A 24,426-nucleotide genomic window follows, 5' to 3' on the forward strand; every position below is an offset into this window, starting at 1 on the left:
TTAGTCTTGGTAAAGGTTGATTTCAAATTGATAGATATGATTGTCTTGATATTTGGAACATGTGGCTAACATGTGTGAGTAGTTGCAGGGTAACATGCTTGGTATTAGCTTGATAAGGTAGTAGTCGATGTGTTATATAACTAATAGTTGGGTGATGTGACAATGCATAGTAAGACTCTATTGAAACAAAGTAAGAAGGTAAAAGAAATGAATTGGGAAGGAAATTCCTTTGGCTATGTTTGGAAACTTTAATTCCAAATGAATGAGTACTTTGCATACAAGAAGTATTATTAACCTTGATTTTGTCTGACATCATGTGGATATGTGCTATATTCATGGACATGTATTTGACAGGCATAACAAATAGTGTCTATTTATAGTTAGATCCGTCAAGGAATTAGAGTCCCTTGAGAGATGGCATGGATGTGTTCAGTTGAAAGACAACATGCTTGGCACAACAAGACAAGGTAACTGGTGTATTGTTATGTTTATTTATGCACTGAAAGTTATGTTTTTATGGAAGTATGATGTAGGGGATTGCATTGAAAAATAAATTTCCATGAAATCTTGAAGAAGGATTGGGTTGATCTTTCCTTGGGAACCATGGGATTGAGTTATGATGTTTGTTTCTAATCTTGTGCTTTTGGTATTTTGTGATTATTGCGCTTAATTTGTGATTTTGATTGCGTCTAGTGCATGATCATGCCACTTGGGTTGTGATGTCATATTGCTATTGGTTTTCATGGTTTTCTTCTTGTTTGTTTCTTGTGATTTCCTTTTAAGTTTTGAGTCTTGGGAATTGATTGGGAAGGAGAAAGTTGATGGAATTCTGGGAGACCTGTGTGGTATCCAGCAGGTGATGTAAGGTCTAGGTGAATCTCGATGCATGTATAAGGGAATTTCAAGGCACGAGTATGACAACCAGTTGGACTGGTTGGGTTCATTAGTGTAAATGGATAATTGTAGGACATTCATAGGAAATGTAATCAAGAAAGGTAAGGTGAATGGATTTGAGGCATCATGTGCCTTGGCTATGTTGGGAACTGTTGTTCTCGATTTTGCGCTTGTGTTGCACAGGTATAGGGAGTTCTCTTAACCTTGACCTTATGATATTTGATAATTATGTTTTGATCATGATTGTTCTTATGTCTATATATGTATACATGTATGTATGTATGTATGTTGTTGTGTGATAGGATCATGATTGTTTTATTTTGAAGTTTATATATATATATATATATACACACACACCGTTGTTTGACAGGGTCATTAGGAATCATTCTTGTGGAGGAATGATTATTTATGCAGTTGAATGGCATGAAGAGATTCCTAGTTCATGAAGAATCAAGTGGGAAGAATAGCCTAATGGTTCTATTAGGCCAGTATCATGTGGATATGAATTGATATTATGTGATTATACTATGTCTATGTTTATGTTATGGACAAGCTAATTTTGAGAGATACATCAGCGGAATGAAAATAAGATAATCTGTGGAATGCTAGGATAAGCATGTATAAGACACTAGAAGCAAGGTTTCTTGGTAGAGACAATGTGGTTTTCGATGTGTGGTACTATTGATGTGAAAATGTTACTATATGTTGTACATGTTGGATTTGTGATACTGTGCGCATACCTTGTTGTGTATATATAGTGTGTGTACATGTTGTTTATGCAATGTTATGTACAAGGTGGTACAAATAGTATTGTGTGTATAATACATATGTAGTGTTGGGTATAGATGGTTCTATGTACATGTTGTATATGTAGTGCTATGTACATATGGTGTTGTGTACATGTCGTGCACATGGTGCTTTGTACGTCTGGTGTTGTGTACACATTGTACAGGTGGTACAATGTACATGTGGAATTATGTACATTTTGTGCAGGTGGTATCGTGTACATGTGATGATGCGTACACATTGTGCAAGTGGTGCAGTGTACAGGTGGTACTATGTACATGTTGTACAGATGGTACTATTGTACATGTGGTATTGTGCGCATGTCATACATGTTGTGTTGCGCGCATGTGATACTATGTCTATGAATTGTGCAGTTGTGGTATCGTGACATGTATATTCATTGTGTTGCACTCTGTGTATGTATATGTATTGTGTTGTACATCAGGTGTAGGTGTATGTATTGTGTGGTGGTGTACACCGAATGTAGGCATATGTCTCGTGTTGTGTTTTACACTAGGTGTAGGTGTATGTGTTGTGTGTAAGGTGTGGATGCATGTATGGCATGGTATTGTATGTCGTGTGTGGTTGTATGTGTGTGATAAACACTATGTCTATGTGCACATGGTTGAGGAGAAGGCACTGGGTGTTTGTCGGGTGTGGCAAACGATCTGGTGTGCGTGCAAAATAAGGACAAAGGTAGAAGCTAAGGGTTGATTAAAGGATAAGCATCAATATTTTATTTCAGTTTTATTATGCATGAGATTCATGATTATGGTATATGATGATTACATGTGATCTATGATTCTGGTTCATGATGGTTACATGTGATTTATGATTTTGATCTATGATGGTTGTGTTTTGAGCTAACCTGATGTGATATGTTTATACATGATGATTTGGTCAAAGATATTGGTTTGACTTATTGTGACAGGAAGCAAACATAATTGCATATGTAACTTATTGATGGGCCACCAATGAGTCTTGATTTGAAGTTATTTTGATTTATTTTGAATCTAATGGAAATTATATGCTTGGTAGAGGAATGCATGAACATGCTCAGTTGGGTGGTTGAAATTGACTGCAAGAATTTGCAACAACAAAAGGAATTTGAAAATGCAGCAGTATGCTGGTAAAAGTATTCAAGAGTAGGGCCATTGTGGGACAATGGTACCCAATAGTGTCCATTTATTTCCATGAGAATGTTATGACCGATATGATGGTTTTAAGGAAGGGATATGCCTTGGTTTTTGATCTTCTAATGCGAGGAAGTCTTGCCAAGGGATGGACTACCTGGGATGGGGGTGCCACCGGAACTTGGAAGGTGTGTGACTACAAAGAAGGGGGTGACCAAATTGCCTGAGGGACTGTGTAGAAGAGAAGGGAAGGTTGGGAATGGATTTTTTTTGGTAATTAACATCACTAGATGGAATCAGATGCACATTGGGAGTGTGCCTTGGAACAATGAGCCAGTATTTGTTCACTGAGAGGACAAGTGGCATAGGATTGCAACGCTGGACATTGATGCATTTTTTACTTTGGCAATGGATTCTGGCCTTCCTGGGAAGGAGGTGAATCCCGGTATTACCTTGAGGGTGGAGGTGTGAGCTTCTGGATTCCCTTGTTGCAGATGCAAGCATTGTAGCCTTTTATTTATTAGTTGAGAAAATGTGTATATGTTTATATATTTATATGTGTGTATTATTGTAAATACTGTATCGGGTTGGATTTATAAATCTCCATAGACAATATGATTATTTGTTGGGTGAAGAAAATGTGTATGTGTGTATATGTGGTTATTAGTGTAAATACTGTAATGAGATTTGTTATAAAGCTCCAATAAGCGGTATGGGTGTCATGTCATTATGATGGTATGTTTGTTATGTTTTCATGTTGACTTTCTTCTCAACAGATTAATCATTGTAAATACTGCAACGAGCTAAGTTATAAAGCTGCATAGGCAGTATGTTTTTCTTATAGCAGTCTTGTTGGTTAAAGGTGTCATTGAACATCGAGGATGGTGTTCCACCAAGGGCAAGGATTCTATAACAGCCTTGGTTAAAAATTCATGTAAAAGTATATAAGGCCACGATCATGGGACATGTATTCCAACCTGAATGTTGGGTAGGACATCCTAGCATGGGTGTTCATTTCAATTTATTATGACTAAAGGAAATTGGCAAAGGCAAAGGAATTAAAAAGGAAAAAGGCATTTTTGGCACATTTATTTACGAAAATAAAGGAAAATATGAGAAAAGGAAGGTGAAAGGTCACAAGTTTCATGTGAGGAGGAAAATGAAGGAAAATAGTGGAAAATGAAGAAAATAGAGGCCTCGTTGATAAAAAGGCTTCTGAGGATCAGTTGGCAGGCTTGGCCAGTGTAAATTTTGTCAGTTCAGTTTTGGAGCTCTCTCTCTATTCTCTCTCTCTCATACTCTTGGATACTTAGAGTTTTCTTGGAGCACTCTTAGAGAGTGTGGCATATTCGGAGTTTTGGAGCAAGAAGGAAAAGGAAGAGTAGGAAAGTGCAAGAGGACATCAGGATCAGCAACTACATTGGGTTTTTCTTGCAAGTACCAAGTTGCATGTATGTTTTCCTCCCTAATTTAAGCATGCATGGCACATGCATGTGGTTTCTTGGTCATGATTTTCATTGGCATTGAGGATTTCCTAGATTGACAGTGTATTTGCATGTCCTTGCCATTTCCTAGGTAGCCATGGTGTTGTGGGTTCCTTTCTTGTGTTTCTGGTTGGTTCTCATGTTTCCTTTAGCTTGGGTTTAGTTACTAGTTCCTGGAAGCCCTGGTTGGAAAAACACTCTAGAAGCCCTATAACAACTTGGGTTGAGTTACTACTCCTAGAAATCTTGGTTGGAAAAAAACTCTGGAAGCCCTTGGTGGGTTGAGTTACTATTCCTAGAAGCTCTGGTTGGAAAAACACTTTAGAAGCCCGAATAAGTTGTGGGTTGAGTTACTAGTCCTAGAACCCTTGGTTGGAACAAACGCTCTGGAGACCTGGAAGGCTTGGGTAGATACCAATTTTATGATAGTTTTGTGATGTCTGACCATGAGGTGGAATCATTGTTTTATGGGTTGACATGGTTTGACCTCTGGGAGCCCTAAATGGTTTTGATTGTTGTGTTTTATGAGATCCCACATTCATGCTTGGAATATGGCACAAGGATGATTGACTGAAGAGAGTTTTGGCTCAGCCATGTCTATGGTTGGGTGGAATGTGGTAGTCCCATATCAAGTTGGTTTTTGCATCACTAATATGAGGTTATTTCTCGTTGTTATCTCATGAGTATTATACTAGTTTATATGTGGATTATATGGTTGTTGGCTCCTTGGTATTTCTGTTGTTACTATACTAGTTATGAATATGTATTATGACAGTGGCTATGTATGGCTCTCATCATTTTTTCATTTGTAAATGAATGAATAATGTATCTATGACCTAATGGATGAAATTATAGCTAATGTGTTGAGGCATCAATGCTTCTTAGCGATTCTCAGATAAGTATGAGATCCCTCTCCTTAGATATATTATTTACATCTGTAGATTACATATTTGTGACATGCTTGACAAAATTCCTATCATGGCTAGTAGGGGTCCAGTCAAGGGCTTGTTCAAGTAATTGAAATTGTATCATCATTTATTTGTTGTCTTTATGTTTGGAAGGTGTTATTCAATTCTGAGCAGTGACCTGGGCTCTCGGCCTGAAAAAGTGGCTCAAATCCAAGGGATGCTGGCACAACACTGAGAAAAATAGTCCTTGGATGCTTGCATGCCTTTTCATGAGAGCGTCCAGAGCCTCCTCGATGCTCTCAGGCCTATAACATGGGAGTGTCCAGGGGTCAAGTGGTCTAAAACCTCAATGGGACTGAAGGACTAGTTACGAGAAATTTTGGGATGGTTCTTAGGAGTCCTGTTGTTGTTTTTGAAGGTTTCTATGATGTGTTTTTGTCGGTTCCACTTCCTTAACGTGACTTAGGAGGTCGAATCATATCGTAGTAGCCTCTCATCACATCTTTACCCCGACTGACTGGTTACTTGGGTAGATGTGGGAGAAAGGTGTTTATATATATACATATATATATAATTTAATTTAAAGTAAAGTAAAATGCATAATATTAAACATCAAAAGAAATAATGATCGACATGGAATGTTAAATTACTACTAGAACCCTAAATTACTTCATTTTGGGTTGGCGCAATTTCTTTTTTGGACTTGTACTAGGATGACTAGTACAATTGTTGTCTTATATCGAAATATGAACTTTTTATTGGCTTTTTGTATTTAGGGACGAATTTGTTATGTTTTACACATATGAATTAAAAATTGTCAATCATTAAAATGTAAATAAATAAAATCTGGCAAGTTATACAATTTTATAAAATTAATTATTTGTATAATTAGAAATAATTATAAAATTTAATAAAATAAATAATTAAATTTATAAATAATTATTTCTTATTTAATTATTTAATAAATTGAAAAATGTAAGTGTGAAAGGAGTTATTATGGATTATGAAAGAAATAAAAAACAAAACAAAAAACAAAAAAACAAAATTTACTTTTGGTAGTTATATTTCCATGAATGATGAAGCAAAGTCTTTGGCCCTTTTCCAAGACCTCTTATTCTTAAAATTTAAATGATTTATATGGTGTTTATGGTTAAATATTATGTAATCATTATTGAATTAATTCATTATTATTTTTCATTAATTAAATTTAGATCAATTCAGTAAAATCAAGATTTTAAAAAACTCTAATCTTGGTAAGAATATAATTTATTAGCAAATTAATAAGAAAATATTGTCTTTAGTTTAGGTTTGAGTGTTTTTGTTGTAAATCAGGGGATATCGACCCAACTAACCTATGATGAGACTATGGTTTTGGTTTTGATGAGGCTCACATCAATCCCCCTCATGGAAAGTAATTTAAGTTCAGTATAATAGATATTTAGCTTGTGGAGTAGTTGTAAGTAGCATAATCTTAATGTCTTGTAAGTAGTGTTAGTTTATTATTATGGGTAACATCTTATTCTAATATTTTATCCATTGTTAATATATATTTTATAATTAGGAGTTCTAAGTTTATATTAGGTTGCTATGCGAGGTAAATGAGGGTATTTTTCCCCTCATGCTTAATGTTTATGTCTCCTTTACATTCTTAAATTCTTGCTTCTTAATTTTTCTCTACATATTTTTTAGTCCACCCTAGGTGCTTAAACATACTCTCTCTAAATAGTTAATTATCATAGTTCATTTATGTTGTGATAATGGGTGTTTGCATTCTTTGTGATATTTCAAAGTTATTAAAGAAAGGTAGGAAGAGATGCATCACCAATGTATGACACATAAAATCATTGATGTATAAACTAATTAGCATAAACAAAATGTTGGGCTTAAGGAACTTAATTTACTCTTCAGACACCAAAAGTTTGAATATAAAGTTTATAAGACATATAAATCACTTACTATAAGCTCAATTAACATAAACATTTAAATGCACACGAGAGAACATAAATATTATAAATAAATGATGGCACACCATAAAGAATTACATAGAACATAGAGATTTAGCTTGGAAACCCTTAAATATGGAAAACTAGACAACCTTTGGGTTTCACCATTCTTGTATTCTCAACTGAATATTACAACTAGTTATAATGAACACTGACCTAAATCCACATGTAAGACCAATGTTTTCATACATCACCCAATATTCTATTATTCATGAAGATTCATCATACATAATCTCTCATTAGCCTTACATCATGCTCTATTTATAGGCATAACAAACCCTACTTCAAAGCAACTTGAATCAATGCAGGTGGTTAAAGATCATAGGCTAAAATATTAATATTTCGAATCTCACACTTCATAATCATTTTCCAACAAATTTCAAAGGTTTTTGATTCCATTTTTACCACCAATCTAACTCACTTATGTGTGTATTCCTAAATCTGGTCACCTCAACTACTTTTGTTTGTTGCTTGACTACCCATCGACTTCAACTAACTTAATTTCTCTTGACTTTATCATCAACCTATCAACTCAACTTTCGACTTGTTTTTCTTATTTACTTGATGTTAACCATCCCATTAACTTGTTGTTCCTTATTAATTATTCCAAACTAAATTTGTTAAGGGTCATTTGTAGTCATCTAGCTTGCCCAAACCATCAACCGAATGAACTTTAGTAAACTGAGATTAACTATAAAGAGTACAACACCTTAACATTCTCCCACTTGTGGTCATCTTTGCATGAACTAAAAATATTATGCTTTAAGTGAACCAGAGCTCCAAAGCCCAACTTGTCTCTACACCAAGAGAATTTACTAGCACCTAGTGACTTTGTTAGAAAGAATGCAACATTATTCATTGTGTCTACTTCTACTAGTAGCACCTTCTTGCTTTCCACCATGTCTTTAATGAAATGGTACTAAGATTCATCAATAATTTTTTTCCTTGAATGGTAAGTTGGGTTCTTTGTAAGGTATATTACACTCTAACTGTCTCAACATATCCTCACTAGTTGTTGAGCAAACCCAATCTCTAAGCATAGTTGTAGCATCCAAACCACCTCCTTGCTTGCATAAGTGATTACCATGTATTTAACTCCCATCATCAATAGTTCCATAATCGATTGTTCTTACTCATCCAACTAATAGCACCATCAAAAAACTTGAACACATATCCGATAATCAACCCTCTATTTTCAAGATCACCAGACCATTCAAAATCAACAAATCCTTATACAATTGTTTCACTTTCATCCTCAAGCCATTCATCGTAATGTATCACATTTTTACTTACTCCACACGAGTACCTAAAAACTATTTTGACAATACACTAGCGTTTTTTCGAGGTGTTTCCATGTTTATGCTCAATATTCCCACTACATGAGCAATATTTTGTTGAGTACAACCCATTTCATACATCAAACTACTTACAAAACTTGCATATGGAACATTGACCATGTCCTCTCTTTCTTCTATGTATTTGAACACTGTTCAACAATTATTCTTGCCCGAACAGGAATTGGTACCTTCACCCAAATTATAATCTAGCATGTTGAAACACATCAGAATTGTTTCAACATACTTTATCTAACTTATCTAGAGTTTCCTAAATATGCAATATCTCCTAATCTCTATTCCAAGAATGAAATGTGTAGGCTCGAGATCCTTCATGTCAAATTTGGAGGATAGTTGCATCATCACCTCCCTAATTTCACCGATGTTGTTTCCAATTAACAATATGTCATCAACATATGACACTACATATGTGAATCAATTTCTTTCCAAATTGAAATATGCATAGTGATCGACTTTGATTTTCACAAATCCTAATCCTTGGATTTTTATGTTAAAATTTCCATACCATATCTTAGGTGATTTCTTAAGACCATTAAGGGATTTATTTAACTTGTAGACTAACGTCTCCTTGCCCTTTATTATAAATCCATTTGGAAGTTTCTTTTAATTTAATCACCATGCAAAAAATATTGTATTTACATCCATTTTATCTATCTCCAAATCAAATTTTACAGGTAGAGACATCAATACTCTAGTGGAATTTAATTTTGCAATAGGGGAAAATACCTCACCATAGTCAACTCCCTCAACCTGGGAATAAAATTTCAAACTAATCGAGCATTTTAATTCTCGACTTAACCTATTACACTCAAATTTTTTCTTGAACACCCACCTGCGACCAAAAGGATTCCTTCCATTAGGTAATTTGATCATATCCCCTGTCTCATGCTTATTTAAAGAATCCATTTCTTCATTAATGGATCTCAACCAAAGTTTACGATTTTTTGAGTATATTTATTCTCCAACTAAGTTGGGTACATCATCAATAGAAGATCATACAAAAGTAGATTGAAAATTAGGTGGGGTATACCTTTCAAGTTCTTTCCTTACTTGACCATACCTCCTCAAAACCAATGTCTTTCGTTCCACCTTTTCATTCAACTTAGCCAAATCATCATAAGTCACTTTCTTCTAACATCAAGTCATACACCAACTTTTTTTTCCTTTCTCCTTTAATTAAGTCTCTTATGTCCTAGAAGTACACCTAACTTCCATAAATATCATGTATCAATCATAAAGTGTGTTCCTTGTCATTGGATCCCACAAATTATATCCCTTCATTCCATTCTTATAGCTAATGAAAATATGTTTGACTTCCTTGTTATCTAGGTTTTTACATTTCTTCTTTGGGATAGGACAAAAGCCTCATAGCCAAAGACTCAAGGATATGTGAGTGATGTATTTTTACCAAATCATACTTCATATGAAATTTTTTTACTAACATTGATGATGGAGACCTATTTACCAAGTAACATGCAATGTTGACTACCTCTACCCAAAACTCCTGTGGCAATCCCACACTATTGAGAATTCCCCTTATGATACATTCTTTTTGTAACTCCATTTTGTTTTAGGAGTGTATGTAGTAGCCATTTGGCATACTATCCGATGATATTTTCATAATTACTAAAATTATTTATGGTAGGATTCACCTCCATTTTTACTTCTCAACATCTTGATCTTCCTATATATTTATTTTTCCAAAAGAGATTTGAACTCTTGAAATATATTGAAAACATATAACTCCTTTAAGACATGCAGCCATGTCATCCTGGAGAAATTATCAATGAAGGATATATAATATATGGAGTCACCCAGTGATTGTATTAGAACTGGCTCAAATACATGACTATGGATTAGCTCCAAAACTTTTTTTTCCCCTTGTATCTTTAGATGGGAATTTAACACACTTATGTTTCCCACAAACACAATGTTCATAGGAATTGCATTATATATAGTTAGCATGAAAACCTTCAAACTTAATTTTTCTTTGCATAGCTCAAATTTCTTTCTCTCCAATGTGTCCTATTTTTTGATGCCACAATATGGTTTCATTGACTAGACAAGGGGTTGTCCCATCAATCTCAAGAATGATTGCACTATTGTATCCACTTAAGTTGATATGCCCTAATATCTTGTTCAATGTCCCAATAAGAAAACCTCTGATTAACACCATTGCTACATGAAGCATCTTACATAAATACTTCTCAAATATGGTGTGTATACTTGCATAATCCATTTCGTTGATAGACATCATATTTCTAGCCAAACCTAGAATATGTAGCAGCCCCCATCAATGTCCTACTTTGACCATCATTTAGAACCATTCGAACTTGTCTTTAACTACTTATACTACGTGTCAAGTCATCCCTAGGTATACATACCCTCCATCATATTCTTCATACTCACAAAAAAAAATCTCTGCGAGTGTCATATCATATGATGCTCCTAAGTTGTTCAACCATGCCTTATGATTTGATTGTGTACTTGTTGAAGATAAATACACATCTCCTTCATCCAAATTATTTCTTCCTCTAGTCAGTTTCTCATTAGACCCCTTTCTCTATTTAATAATCTTAAAATTTTGGTATCTTTTGTAATGCCCTATCTTTCTACATTTATGACATATTTTTATTGACTTTGTACAAGACTTATATTTTCTTTTTGATCTAGATCTCCTTTTGGAGATTTTTCTTTTTTCTCTACATAATAGTTGACCTCACACCAAAAATGCAAATTTTGTTAATCCTTCCATATTCCTTCACCTCATCTCCTCCAATAATAGAAATGGAACCACAACATCAAGAGCCAGTTTGGTTGTATTACTGCCTGTAGCCTCAACTAGACTATCCCATGAGTCTGGAAAAGAACACAACAAATTAATACATGTTTCCTCTTTTGTAATGGAAATATCCATATTCAATGGTTAACTAATCACAATATTGAATGCATGTAAGTGTTTTGTGATTGAATCATCCTGTTTCAACCTCAAAAGATAGACATTTTCCCAAAGAAACAACTTATTCAACTTATTAACAGCATGGTAACACATGTATTTAAATTAAACATATAGGCGTATTAACTCATATTAAAATAGTTAGAAAATAAACAATAGGAATCATATAGACAATTATAAGGATTTAATTAAACAAGTGAGTTAATTAAGTAAACAAATTAATTAATAGATTAAGTAATTAATTAGCTAAACAAATTAATTACTTAATTTGTTCAATTAATTAATTACACAAACATATTAGTTAATTAATTAGAGAATTAATTAGAGCATTAATTAAAACAAATTAATTAATTAATTAATTTAACAATTAATTAATTAATTAAACAACTAATTGATTCATTAAACAAATTAATTAACTAAACATATAAATCAAATAATGGGTTATTTCACAACTAACCATTTGATAATATTAAAATAAATTAAAATCATAACTTATTAATTATAATAGCGTGATAACACATGTATTAAAATAGACATATAGTCCTTATACTCATTTTAAACAGTGAGAAAATAAACAATAGGAATCATATATAAAATTATAGGGAATTAATTAAACAAGTTAGTTAATTAATTAAACAAATTAATTAATTAGCTAAACAAATTAATTGGTTATTTTGTTTAATTATTTAATTACTCAAAAAAAAAATTAATTAATTAGGGAATTGATTAAAACAAATTAATTAATTCAAGTAAACAAATTAATTAAATAAAATAAATAAATAATAGTAATAATAAATAAATAAATATGAATATTAACAAACTAAGTGGAGATTGGCCGACCTAATTTCTTAGATTACCCTTCATAACATATATATATATCTATATATATATATATATATATATATATAACTTAAAATATAGCTCTTGGATACATCATGAATATCTCTAGAATATCTATTGTCACATCCCTTGATCATGGACTCACTTGGTAGTCCGAAACGTTGGGTTCATAAAACTCTATAACAGGTCATTCCTCCTCTATTTAAAACTATCCTCGCCTATATGGATTCATTATTTAACAACCTTAAACTTTTCAAATTCTTCATCTTTATGTTTTAGTAAACCAATCTAGCACATTCTAGAAAGATCATCAATGAATAAAATGTAGTATTCATCTCCACGAGGTTACCTCTTCCTTGTTGGTCCACAGAAATCAGTATGAATGAGTTCAATAGGCTTACTTGATGATCCTTCTTTGGCATTGAATTGAACTATGGTTTTCTTACCAAATTGACATGGTTTGCAGATGGTATTTTCTTGGATGATGATATATGGAAGATCACGAACAGCCTTGAGCCTGTATGATTTTCCTATTTTAGAAAAGCTTAGATGCCCCAATCTTCTGTGCCATAACTAGTTCTCTTTTGTTTTGTTGAGATAACATTGTTCTTGACCTCCTTTCAGTATATATAGATGCTTGGAGTTCTTGTACCTTTGATTATGGTCTTTCCTATGTCAAGCTCATGAACCACACATTATTTTGATTGAAACACAACTTCATTTCCTTGATCACACATTTGACTAGCACTCAATAAGTTATGCTTTAAACTGTCAACATACATAACGTTTCCAACGTTAACCTTTTCTTTTAGATAAATAGAACCTTTACCCTTAATGACAGCCGGTGTGTCATTTCCAAAAGAGACATTATTTTCCTTTTCTAAATAATTGTATGAATGAGTTTATCTTTATCACCTGTCATCTATTTTGAGCATCCACTATCAATGTACCACTGATTTTCTTTGTCCTTATGCGAACAGAACTATGCCACATCTTTCTCGTTGTAGTTCTTTCTTTTTCCATACCTTGGAGTTTGATGATGTTTGCTCCTTTTGATATGTTGGCCAAAATTTTCTCTTGCATTCAGATTCTTCATTACCAAGGCTATTGCAAAATGAACATTCAATTTCATCTTCAAGAGGAGAAAATTTATTATAAGAGCTCTTCTTGATTCCATTCATGCTCCTTTTTTTTCTTTCTTCTCTAGTCATGATAGTTTTGTAAGCAACAAATTGAGCAACCTTACAACCAAAGTTATGGTATGAAAAACATTGTCCATTAAAGAAGAAGTTTTTGTGATCATAAAATTTTTTGGTATTGTTCACATTTTGGTTAGTGCTTCTATTGATGTTAACCCTTGGAGTAAAATGACCATGATTTACTTGGGGAGTACCTTTAGGCTTTTGTTGAGGATTGATGCATTGTTAACTGGTTTTTGTTGCATCAAGGTAGCTTCTGGTGATGGCTGAAGACTTTTCTGGTTGGGATGCTTCTTCAGTGTATCCAAGATAAGTGTTTATAAGAGGAGAACGTTGAACCTTGATGATTTCATCTAAGGTTTCTGATCCTTTATCAAATCTAAGATTCAAATATTTTGTCTTCTCAAGTTCTTTTCTTAGATCCACTACTTCACACTGTAATTTTTCATTGTGCTTTTCCCTTTCAGTGAGTTGATGTGTCAAAGTGTCTATGACCATATTATTTTCTTCCAAGAAGATTTTGATTTGCGTGATTTCTTTAAAAAATATTCTTCTTCTAAGGCATCTATAAACTTATCATTTTCATAAGCCATGAGTAGTTTAATATCTTGTTCAGATTCATCTTCATCACTATTTGACAGGCCATCACTATCTTCACGAGTATAACAACTTATTCTATTAACAAATTGTTTCCTATTACCTTTTGCAGAATCCTTTCATTTGTCATGATTATCTTTGTGAGGAAATTTAGCAGCATAATGACCAACTCTACCACAAGAAAAAAATTTGAAGGGAAGCTTACCTCTGCGCCTTCCGAAACCCCATTGACATTTCTTCACAAATTTTACCTCATCTTCTTCTGATATATATATCCTAATTCCTTGATATATTCCTTTTATTTTCCCTTTGTCGAGACTTTGAAAGTGGCTTCTCTGATATCTGATGGACCTCCTTTCCTCATTTTAAAGGAAGTTAAAATTCCATGAAGTTGAACAACAGTGACAGGTTGTAGATCCTTCTTCTCTTCAATGACAGATACTTTTGACTCAAATTTAGAAGATAGAGATCTCAAAATTTTCTCTACTAAAGTAGCCTCCTTTATTTCTTCACATAGATTCTTCATACAATTTACAATCTCATCTATTTGTAAAATGTAACTAGCAATACTTTTATCACTATGCATATTGAGAGTTTCATATTGAATTCTGAGAGTTTGGAGCTTAGCACATTTTACCTGGGAGTCTCCTTTGTAGCTCTGAATGATTTTGTCCCATATTTCTTTGGCTGTGTTGAGCTGCATGACTTTGATGAATTCTGATTCTGATAGACTTCCCAATAATCTATTCATAGCTTTGGAATTGGTTTCATATGATTTTTTTTATGTTGGATCTGTGGGGACTGTTGCTAGATATTGGTATCCTCCTTCCACAATTTCCCAAACATCAGCTCCAAGTGACTGAATATCGGCTATGGTTCTTATATTCCAATATGCTAAGTTATTTTCATTGAATATTGGTGGTCTGATAGATCCATTCCTTCGTGATTTCTCATCTTGAGAGATATTTTTCCAATAGTTCAAGCTTCTTCTCAAGGAGCTACTCTGATACCAATTGTTGGGAAAAATAGTGAGCAGGGGGGGGCGCGAATGAATTAGTATTTAAACTTTCAGAATAATAATTTTTCCTTTTCAAACTATATACGCTATTTTACAGAAACCAATCTATGTATGTCCGTGACTATAATGAATGGAACTAGTGTATATATACTAAACTTGTAAAACAACTAATTCATTGTCTATTGAACTTAAATCAGAGTGTGATGCATTTACTAAGCAGTAAACAGATGTAGTAAAAATAGAATAAATCAACACACATAAGCATCACACATGAACACGAAGATTTTTCAGGTGGAAACCCAATGTGGGAAAAAATCACCATTGTTGTCATCTCAGTCTTCAATGTTCTTATTATAACAAGTGTTCACAAGTTTTGTACTAATGTAGACTTTTTCCAATACACAGGAATCTACCTGCAAAAGGCTACAACCTTCTCTCATTCTCCAGCTTCTACTAGAAGGGAGCTCCAACCCTCTAGCTCATGTAGTGGTTGATATATTTACTAATATGTAGGGGGTGACCTACAGAAGGATACCACCTTCACACTTCCTCCAGGGACGACGTTTCATAAATTTTTAGACTAGATACTCCTGGTACACATAAACACAATATGTAGGCCATGTTTCATCAAATTTTCATACTAGACCCATCAGTAACATTGAAGCTCAAAATCAATCACCAAAACTATAATACAACCATCAAATACAACTGCATCAACCAATCACTAAAACCCAATCATCTATGAAGCAAAGCACAATCAATCCATCTGAATAGTCAGATCATTGTCACCAGAATAGAGAGCTGAACCCATAACACTACATCAACAACTAGAATCAACGCCGACCTCAAAAATCATATGTTAGAATGTATATGCTACTTCAATGAGGCCAACCTACTTGTATATGCTACTTTCTGTAACCCAACCTGCATATACCTCTAAAGATACTGATCACAAAAATTTTGAACCAAAAATTGTACTAACGAAATACATTCTGAAGATCTACTATCATATTACAAAGTTCTAAATAGATACTAGCAAAGATCACCCTTCTTACTCGATCAATCAATCAACTAGATTCAATCTCCTTATACAATCGGTTTTACTTCAGATCAAATGAAGACATTATTGACAAACCGTAGTAAACCAGCAGCACTAATCAGATATATTAATCATCTTTTAACAACAAGCCCTTCCTCTGAATACGCTACTTGGAAGTGCTGACCCCGCGTGTATACACACCTTCAACAAGGCGAACCTACATATAGATCTGAAAATAATAGCTTATAACTTCATAGATTTTCAAGACTTTAGATATACCCAGATCATAGCATATAAAGGATAAAACATGCGTTAGCACTTATATCTAGCCTATCCATTATCAGATCATACAATGATAAGTCATTTCAGGTCTCATGATCCTGATCCAACATTGTATCAATGGGTGCACAAGATGTTTCATATCTATATCATAACCATAGCCCTTACAACACAAAATATACTTCAAACCAAAGTATTCATGAAAAACCCTTTTAGTTGCACACTTAGCCATTTGATCTTCTCCTCCTTATATACTTAGAGCCTTTACCAATACCATGCACCAAAACCACACTTATAATATATGGTATTCTTATACGAGATCAAGTAACTATTATTCTGCTCAATATTATGTGTTAATACCATGGTATGGACCCTTGGTATTCTCTAACTTTAATTTTCCATCACATATGCACTTTTCCTTCTGTGAAACTGAGTGCATACGTGTACGCTCCTTTTATTCTGTGTACCTACATGTATACGCTACTTGGACTAGGGTAAACAATGTATACAACTTAAATCATTCTCTTTCCTTAATTTCTTGATTCTAATCTGTAATCCTTTGTCCCATCATCATGTTCTTCTATACCATTACTCTATTACCTTTGAATATACCTGTTACAATGTGAGTTACCCTTTATCATTTTTGAATTGACCTGTATGTGGGTTGCCATCGAGGACAACACATGTACCATAATGCCAACAATCTACCCCTTTGGACTTGATCGAAATCATATTGGTGTTGATCACTTCAAGTTGTAGAACCTGTTATATATATCAAGCATATACATTCCCTTACATATTTTTTATACTTTGTCTTTTAGCTGTTGATATTCTTTTTCTATCTAATCTCTCTCTTGTATTGTTTGGTCGAGCTTTCATGACAGCATTAACCTCTCCTTTTCCACTTGTATGTTCAGCTACAATGTGCTCTCTTCCCTTAGCTTCAATTTGTATGTAGTCCTTTAATGCAGCTTATGTAACCTTAGTAGCAACACTGCTACAATGTTCATATTTATGTGTGTCCACTCCTTGGCATGTTGTTGAATTTCTTCTGACTCAAATTGTAGAGCCCCTGTAGGTATCTGTGTTAGCCTTTCTACAAGGGTAAGCACAATTGACCTTCCTTCTGTAATCCTTTCCAGTATTTGTGCAAGCTGTCTAATTGACAATGCCAAAAGACTCAACTCCATAATCATTCCCTGCACCCCTGTGATAAGCTCACTGTAGCGATCTTCCACCCTTTTCTAAGATTTTCTTGTGATATCCTAAACCTTGTGTCCAATTTGGTCCAAGTATCCCTCAGTGAGAACAATTGGCGTGAGCTCCTTTCACTTATCCACCTTATGATTCTTCCTGGCCATGGTGGAAACTTTGCCTTGGCTCTTCCTTTTCTCTGTGGCAGATTTCTCTGTTTCTGCCTTCTCTATCTACTTCGTCGTATCCTCACCTCCTTAAGGATCCTCTTCCTCACGATGTTCTTATTCATGGTTTTCTTCTTCCTCTTCCTCTTCCTCCACTTCCTTCTCCTTGTCTTTTCCACTTCCTTCACCATGGTGTGAAGTGCCAACTCTTCTTCTTATGTTACACTTTCTCCTGCCTCCTCCAGTAGAGTCATCCAATCTAAGGGCCATTTCTGCACTACTTCTAGTAGATCATCCTCTTTGACCATATATGGAAATGCATGTCATTGCTTCTTCGCATCTTTACGTGCTTGTATGTACAATCTATGAAATCCACCTTGAACCTCACCAAAACATTGTCCTCTTTGTATAAACTTAGCAAGAGGCACGGATACTGGTTTACAAGCATGTGTAGATCCATCTGGTATAGTATAAAAAATTGTTGGCATTATGACACAGGTTTGGCGCTATGGCACAGGTGTTGCCCTTGATGGCAACTCACTCTGGTGAGAGATCTCAGTTCAGGCTCTCAGAATGAAAGAAAAATATATATACGCAGGTTCATCGTGACCAAGCCACGTATACACGTGGGTTAGACATTCCAAAGACGCGTATGCGTATACACACACTTTCACACAAGGAAAAGCACGTACATGTGGGAGAACTTATGTTTGGTCCGTGGTATTTAGTCCTTGGTATTTGAAGCTATGGTTTTGGACCATGGTATCTCGTCTGAAGTATTGATCCCAAGTATTGGGTCCATGGTATTGATTTGTTATGGTTTTGGACCTTGGTATTGTGAAAGGCCTAAGACTATAAAAGAGGAAGGAGATCATTAGGCAATGTAACGATCTGAATTATTGAATATCTGATAAAGTGCTAGATCTGGAATACTAGTGATTGGGGTTATGGTGTAGAGCTGGATCTGAACGAGGGAGGAACCTAAGTGCAAAGAAAAGGATAAGTTCTATTGATGGGTCAAAATCTTAAGGCTTGAGTAATAGTATCTTTCTATGATTTTGATCTGTTATATGTGGCACACCCCTGATCTATAAATCTGATAATCTGGGTTAACTAATGTCTGAATATTTGAAGGAGTGAATTATCTTTATAGATCTATACGCAGGTTCAGTGAAGCGAAGGCGCATATACACGCTATTTCTGTAAGTCAAAAGTGTGTATACGCAAGTTGGTCTTAACACAGAAGCGTATGCACGCAGGTTTCTGAATATTGAAGTAGCGTACGTCTCTTAAATTATGTTCTAGCTGCTTCTGTTGATTACTGCAGTGATCTGGGTTTAGAATTGGTGTGTGGTTACTGTTACTGTATACTGGGTACAACTGTCAGAGAAGTGTCTATTTGATTCAGTTTTGATTGGTGAAAAGGAGATTGTTTGATGCAAAAATTCTTGATGTTTGATTGATGTTATTCATGGATCCAGTCTGAAAATTTATGAAACGTGGTCCCTGGAAGAAAGAGAAGGTTTTAGCCTTCTATAGGTTAGCACCTATGTACTAGTACCTAAACTAGTACAAGAGCTAAGGGGGTTGTAGCTCCCTTCCAGGAGAGGCTGGAGAACGAGAGAAGGTTGTAGACTTCTACAGGTAGAAGCCTACGGACTGGTATAAGTCTGCACCAGTATAGAAACATTGTAAAAAGAATTTTCTAATTAAAGGAAGATAGAGACGAATTGTAGCAGGTGGTTTTCACCCATATTGGGTTTCCACCTTATATCTTGTGTTCTTGTGTGTGATTGTCTTCTGCTCTGTTTTATTGTTCCTGGTTACTGTTTATATGATACTAATGCACAGATTAATGATCCACGTCTATAGAATAAATTAAATTATAAGTCTGCATGGTATACACTGGTTTCCTTATCTGTAGTTGTGTATATATGCGGTTTTCACTAACTGAAGTAGCGTATATGATCTGGGAGTGAAATGAAAAATAATTGACTTGATAATATTGATTCACCCCCCCTCTCAATATTATTTCCAACAATTGGTATTAGAGCAGGTCATTCAGAAGAAGCTTGATCGCTTGAAGGAAGATTTATCATCATGAGCAACTACGAGAGATAAGCATCGATCAGGCCACCAATTTTTGATGGGACCAACTTCGTCTATTGGAAGGTAAGAATCACAGTCTATGTTCAATCTCTTGGTACAGAAGTCTGGGATATCATAGATACAAGGTACACATTTCCATCAGCAACTCCTATAGATCCGGCTGGTAAGAAGCAGTATGAAACAAATGCAAAGGCTGTCAATACTCTATTAGGGAGTCTATCTCAAACAAAATTCGTCAAGTTTATGTAGCTCAAAACCGCAAAAGAAATATGGGACAAGATCATTCTGAGCTATGAAGGAGATGAACAGGTAAAACGAGAAAAAGTTCAAACCCTCAGAATTCAGTATGAAAATCTCATAATGCACAATGATGAAAGTGTGGCTAACTATTTCCTACGTATAGATGAGATTGTTAATTGTATGAAAAACTTGGGTGAAGAAATAAAAGAGGTTGTTTTGGTTGGAAAGGTTCTAAGATCTTTGTCTTCTAAGTTTGAATCAAAAGTTTCTGCAATAGAAGAAAAACAAAATCTACAGAGCATTACCATGTCGCAGCTACACGAAATTCTAACCGCTTATGAAATGAGGAAAGGGGGACCATTAAACAGAAGAGAAGCCGCATTCAAGGCCTCAGGAAAAGGAGATTCCTATGACTCAAGACATATGTCAGAAGAAGAGGAAGAATAAAATTTTGTCAAGAACCTTCAACAGGGTTCTGGAAGATTCAGAGGTAATTTACCTTTCAAATGTTTTGCTTGTGGAAGAGTCAGTCACTATGCTGCCAAGTGTCCTCATAAAGATAAGCTTGACAAAGGTAAGGAACCAGTCAGATGGAACAGAAAACAGAATGTAAGTAAGAAGAGATATTATACACATGAAGACAGTGATGGATTTTCAAATAGTGATGAAGATGAGCAAGGTAATGATAATAGACTTTTGACGGCTTTTGAAGATGATGACTTCTTGGATGCTATTAATGAAGAAGATCTTTATGAAGAAATTTATAAACTCAAAATTTGTTTAGAAGAAAAGAACATGATTATAGACACTTTGACATTCCAACTTGTTGAAAGAGATAAAGACAATGAAGAGTTAGAATGTGAAATTGTGGGACTTAGAAAATAAATTGAGAAAACAAAAGCTCTTAATCTTAGATTTGCTAAAGGATATGAAACTTTAGATGAGATTATCAAAGTACAACGTTCTCCTCTAATCAAGACAGGTCTCGGATATTCTGAAGAAATGGCTCATGCACAGAAGCAAGCACAAAAGCCATCCACCTCCAAAAGTTATCTTGATGCAGCAAGGAGAAGTGAACAGGTTGACAATCAACAGCAAAAGCATAATGCAGACTACCAGGTAAATCAGGGACCATTGGCTTCACGAATGAACAAAGATTACCAAGTAAGTCAGGGGCAATCTACTTCAAGGATGAACAGAAGCTTCAATCAACCACAGGTAAATCATTCTCAATTTATGGATGTCAATAGAAACTACAATCAATTGGTTGGTAGGTTTGATAATCGTAGGAATTTCTTCAATGGCCAATGTTTTTCTTGTCATAACTTTGGTCATAAAGCCGCTCAATGTGTTGCCTACAAGACCATCATGACTAGGGAAGCTCAAAAACAAAGGAGTATGACTGGGAACATGAAAAGGACCTACAATAACTTTACTACTCTTGAAAATGAAACAGAATGTTCTATTTGCAACAACTTCGGTCATGTAGAGTCTAAGTGCAGGAGTAGGTTCCGGCAAACAACTCAGAACAAGAAAGCTTCATTGAACCCCAAAACATGGAGAAAGAAAGAACCACAACCAAAAAGTTGTGGGATAGCCTTATATGTAGAAGGACAGGAAAATCAATGGTACATCGATAGCGGATGTTCGAAACATATGACAAGTGATAAAGAAAAACTTCAATCATATAGTGCCTTAGAAAAGGAAAAGAAGGTCTCATTTGGAAATGACACCCCTGCGTTCATAAAAGGTAAAGGTTCTGTTTAGTTGAAAGAAAAGGTCAAAGTTGGAAATGTTATGTATGTTGATGGCTTAAAGCATAATCTATTGATTTTCAGTCAGATGTACGATCAAGGAACTGAGGTAATATTTCGATCAAATGGATGTAGTGTTCGTGATCTTGATACAGGAAAAACAGTGATCAAAGGCATAAGAACTCCAAATAATTTATACATATTCAAAGAAGGACAACATCAATGCTATCTAAGAAAGAATGATGAACACTGGCTATGGCACAAAAGATTGGGGCATCTTAGCTTCTCTCAGATAAGGAAAGCATGCAAATATCAGGCGGTTCGTGATCTTCCTAACATCAGAATTCCAGACAATACAATATGCAAATCATGTCAGTTTGGTAAGAAAACCAGAACTAATTTCCCTGAGAAGGAAGGATCAGCTAGCAGGCCACTTGAACTTGTCCATACCAATATATGTGGTCCAACTAGGAAGAGGTCACCTCGAGGTGAAGAGTACTTCATATTGTTGATTGACGACTTTTCAAGGATGTGTTGGATAGGACTCATGAAGTATAAAGATGAAGCTTTCGAACAGTTCAAATCATTCAAAGCCTTGGTTGAAAACGAATTAGATCGCAGAATCAAATGCCTTAGATCTGATCGAGGAGGAGAATTTACCTCAGATGAATTTTTTGATTTTTGTGAAGAACATGACATAAGAAGGGAATTTTCTACTGCAAGGACACCTCAACAAAATGGAGTAGTGGAAAGGATGAGCAGAACGGTTCAACAAATGGCTCATGCTATGCTCGATGAATCTGGAACTCCCGCAACCTTCTGGGGTGAAGCCGCATTTGCTGCAGTAACTATTCTTAACAAGACAAATGTCTGGGTAAACAACACTCAGACTCCTCATGAACTTTGGTATGGTAAGACTCCCACGGTAAAATACTTCAAAAATTTTGGAAGCAAATGCTACATTAAAAGGATTGATGAAAATCTTGGCAAGTTTGAACCTAGAGCAGATGAAGGCATTCTCCTTGGTTACTCTCCCCACAACAAAGCATATAAGTGTTACAATAAAAGACTTGGAAAAATTATTGAAAGTATTGATGTAGTGATTGATGAAGAAGGAAATACCCCTAGGCAGGAAAGATCTGAAGTTTTCGAAGATGATGAGGACTATCCCTCAACGTCAAATCAGATTCATGATGAAGAAGAAACCCATGAGGCACCAGAAGAACAAATAAGAATAGAAGAAAAGAATCCATCTAGATATGTTCAGAAGAATCATCCAGAATCTCAAATTTTGGGGCAGAAAGGGGCAGGTGTACAAACAAGGAGAACCATTTCTGAAGCTTCAAGTTATCTACCATTGTTATCCTCCACCAAACCACAAAATGTAAAAGAGGCATGCAAAGATGAATGTTGGGTCAAGTCCATGGAGGAAGAACATGAACAAATTGAGAGGAATAACACTTGGGAGTTGGTTCCTAGACCAAAAGATAAGAATGTCATAGGGACAAAGTGGATTTTCAAAAATAAGCTGAATGAAAATGGAGATGTGGTTAGAAACAAGGCAAGACTTGTTTGTAAAGGATATGCGCAACAAGAAGGAATTGACTTTGAAGAAACTTTTGCTACCATTGCTAGACTTGAGGCCATCAGAATGTTCCTTGCTCTCTCTAGTTTTTAGAAGTTCAAAGTATTTCAAATGGACATGAAATCTACTTTTCTAAATGGTGACTTGGATGAAGAAGTGTATATTGAGAAACCATATGGGTTTATCCTTGGAAAGGATCCAAATCTTGTATGCAGACACAAAAAGGCTCTCTATGGCCTTAAACAGGCTCTAAGGGCTTGGTATTATCGCTTGGATAAATACCTCCGTCAACAAGGTTTTATAAAAGGATCAACTGATAGCAATCTTTGTATAAAAATTGACAATGATAAGTTGCTAATACTTGTTGTGTATGTTGATGATATCATATTTGGTAGCAATGAAGAAGACATGAGTCAAAGTTTCTCCTTAGTAATGTAGAAAGAGTTTGAAATGTCTATGCTTGGTGAGCTCACATATTTCCTTGGTTTACAAGTCCAACAAAACAGAGATGGCATCTTTCTATCACAAACCAAGTATCTCAAGCAGATCTTGAAGAAATATGGGATAGAGGATTCGAAACCAGTATGTACCCCTATGGTGATAGGATGCAGCCTCAGCGCAAATGATGAATCGACAGCAGTACATCAACCAACCTATAGATCCATGATTGGTAGTCTACTCTATCTAATAGGTACCCGACCAGACATTATGCATGCAGTGGGAATAGTTGCAAGGTTTCAAGAAAATCCAAAGGAAACTCATCTTCAGGCAGTGAAGAAAATTTTCAAGTATCTTCAAGGAACTCAAAACTATGGCTTATCGTATCCTAGAGATACAGATCTCACACTTCATGCATATACAAATGCGGATTGGGCAGGAAGTTTGG

Source organism: Pinus tabuliformis, chromosome 5_2 (assembly GCF_031772625.1).
Source record: "Pinus tabuliformis cultivar Carrire ecotype Pingquan chromosome 5_2, CPIR1, whole genome shotgun sequence".
Lineage (NCBI taxonomy): Eukaryota > Viridiplantae > Streptophyta > Pinopsida > Pinales > Pinaceae > Pinus > Pinus tabuliformis.